This window comes from Periplaneta americana, chromosome 4, assembly GCF_040183065.1.
Source record: "Periplaneta americana isolate PAMFEO1 chromosome 4, P.americana_PAMFEO1_priV1, whole genome shotgun sequence".
Lineage (NCBI taxonomy): Eukaryota > Metazoa > Arthropoda > Insecta > Blattodea > Blattidae > Periplaneta > Periplaneta americana.
Genome location: NC_091120.1, coordinates 11,278,788 through 11,282,071, shown reverse-complemented (window position 1 = coordinate 11,282,071; position 3,284 = coordinate 11,278,788). Strand labels below are relative to the sequence as shown.

Here is a 3,284-nt window from a genome sequence, read left to right as displayed (position 1 = left end):
CGAAATTTTCAGGCAAAAATAGCTTTTTGTCCACACCATTTTCTGTGAAAAATTAATCAAAAACCGTTTTTATGATTGCTGAACAAGTTTGTGTTCTGCGGCACTTGGAAGCATAAAAATTACGCAGTATTTTCATGGCTGCACCCTTGAACTTCAAATCCATGTAGGCCTACTCTTTACAAGCTGGTTTCTCACACTTCTTTTTCCGGCGTTGTTCGTCACGTTCAAAGTGTAAAGTTTCTTACAATTTTGATAGTAGGAACACGAAACTTTTACTGCAGGTTCTATATATTATGATTCACGAAACAGTATAATTTTTTTATAAACTAACTATCTTCGAAATTAAACAATGAAATATTTGAATTTCTACGACTCATAATTTCCATCATTAAATTAGTTTGGTAACTATTTCCTCTCCTTTTACCGTCAGATTTTATGTAAATACCCCTTCCCACGCCGTTTATTTTTATTTTGTTTATTTTATTGGGTTATTTTACGACGCTGTATCAACATCTAGGTTGCAAATCAAGATTTCAGGTATAACTCCCTGTAAAGTTGATTTGAATAATTTCGAGGGAAAAATTGTTCCGGAGCCGGGTATCGAACCCGGGACCTTTGGTTTAACGTACCAACGCTCTACCACTGAGCTACCCGGGAACTCTAACCGACACCGATCCAATTTTTCCCTCTATATCCACAGACCTCAAAGTGGGCTGACAACCGTCAAGCAACCAACTTCGAGTGCACACTAACTCCGTGTGACTTAAATTGTGGTTTTCTGTTAACGAACAGTGACGTGTATTATGTAAATCAAGATTTCAGGTATAACTCCCTGTCAGCCCACTTTGAGGTCTGTGGATATAGAGGGAAAAATTGGATCGGTGTCGGTTAGAGTTCCCGGGTAGCTCAGTGGTAGAGCGTTGGTACATTAAACCAAAGGTCCCGGGTTCGATACCCGGCTCCGGAACAATTTTTCCCTCGAAATTATTCAACATCTTGGTTATTTAACGTCTGAATGAAATGAAGGTGATAATGCCGGTTAAATGAGTCCAGGGTCCAACACCGAAAGTTACCCAGCATTTGCTCATATTGGGTTGAGGGAAAACCCCGGAAAAAACCTCAACCAGGTAACTTGCCCCGACCGGGAATCGAACCCGGGCCACCTAGTTTCGCGGCTAGATGCGCTAACCGTTACTCCACAGGTGTGGACCTTTCGAAATTAAACAATGAAATATAGGCCTATTGAATTTCTACGATCCATAGTTTCCATCATCAAAATAGTTTGGTAACTATTTCCACTCCTTTTATTGTCAGTTTTTATGTAAATTCTCCCCCCCACGCCGTATATTAAAAGTAGAAAATAGCAAAGCACGTCACTCTTCCAGTATACCCTGATCATCCACCATCATCCAAAAAATACAAAAAGCTAGGTTAAGAATGAACTTTCTCTAGTAGTACATGCACATTATGGCTAATAATGCAACGATAATGATTAACTACCAGGCTACGATGTGACCTGGTTTGTACTTAATGTGTATAGAAGAATGTAGCTTGTGTAACACTTTCACTACTGAACTCTCAGACCATTCATAACTGAGCTGTAAAACGTGTTTTTATCAATGAGCAGAATACAAAGCAATTCCAGTCTTGGAGGTGACTTACGTAAGAGTTCATCTATGCAACGTACATATTAGATGCTACTTACAGTGCTCAGCCCTACGCTGCATAGGAATTCATTTTGTATGGAAACAATTTTTTTACTGCAAATTGCAAAATGTTGGGGTAAAAGTGCAGTATTAAATTAAAAATTCATTTTATAAGCCACGCATTCTAATTACTGTAGCCTGACATTTATTTTAATTATGACAGATGCCCTCACAGAAGTTAATAAAACAATATTCAGAGAACATTTAGCAGGAAAATGGAGTTGATTTGAGAACTGGGCGATTCAGTGAGTCGGTGAGTTCAGTATTAAGCAAATGGATGAGGCTAGTCATGACTTCAGAGGATGGCCCTTTGGAAAATCTCACCCTCGCCAGATTTTAGGAACCCTCCCTCTCTCTGAAATCTCTTTAACCTAAAAATACAATTTACACAAGGACACTGGCTTTATGTGACAATTTTACACAGAAAACTAGTTGCTACTCACCATGATTTACATAACATTACTAACATTTTAAGATAATACCTGTATTAACATTTAATAGTAGGCGCTACTGTACATTATTTTTAAACATATAAACGAATGAAAGCACGGGTTCATTAATGGAACCCATTTTTTATGTTTCCGTTTACATATTCGATGGCTCAGAACCAGACTGGTCAAAGTCCATTTTACTTCCCCCCCCCCCTTCAGGAGAACTATTTTAAGCTCCTGCCATTCAAAGCTTCATGAAACAATTTGGAATGGCTTCACAGCAACCTTATGGAGAGAAATATTTACAATTTTGTTCGATTCATATACAGGGTGATTCACATTTTCCTAATCTCAATATTTTCAGAATTACACTAATTTGAATTTGTTTGTAAAATACCTTTATTCATGAGTTTTAAGGGTAGAAGAATATTAGGCCCTACAGTTAAAGAATGAACTATTCAGGAGTTTCATTTCTTTAATTAGCTAGTATTCTGAAGCTAAAAATGTGTTGTGAATTCCATAGTTGCTTCGTACAGATTTTTTTTTTTTTTAATTTTCAACTACAAAATTAAATTTTCTTAAGTATTTATCACAACAATTGTTACAAATCACACCACTCTTGTAAATTCTTTAAGACTGTACATTCTTCTTTTTCTTCTTCTTCTTCAGTTCAATTCAAGGGATAGGCATATGCTGTTCCGGCTTTAGTGTATCATAGACTATACATTAGGATACATAATTAAACTGTAAAGAATCAAGTTACGAAAGTCGTATGATTTGTAACAATTTTTGTGATAAGTGCGTAAGAATGATGTTAATTTTTAGTTAAAAATTGAAAAATTAAAATCTGTACAAAGCAATTAACAACACATTTTTAGCTTCAGAAAACTAGCCAATTAAAGAAATGACGCTTCTGAATAGTTCATTTTCTATTTATATTTTTTTTTTACTCGTAAAAATAAAGAAAAAAGGTATTTTACTAACAACTTCAAATTAATGTAACTTTGAAAATATTGCGATTAGGACAAATGAGTAGCTTAATATCAAAGACGGACATCTGACCTCAATCGAAATTTGGATAGCTGTGGTTTTTATACAATTTTTCATGCTCTTTCCAGTTATAGTGAAACCATATGCAAACTCTAAC

At 35.7% G+C, this 3,284-nt stretch overlaps 1 non-coding gene across 1 annotated transcript; it reads left to right on the top strand.

The window, feature by feature from the left end:
- The first annotated feature begins 895 nt into the window (after positions 1–895).
- On the top strand, positions 896–967 carry TRNAN-AUU (transfer RNA asparagine (anticodon AUU)). The gene has a single exon. It is a non-coding gene; the product is annotated as a tRNA-Asn (tRNA).
- The last annotated feature ends 2,317 nt before the right edge of the window (positions 968–3,284 follow it).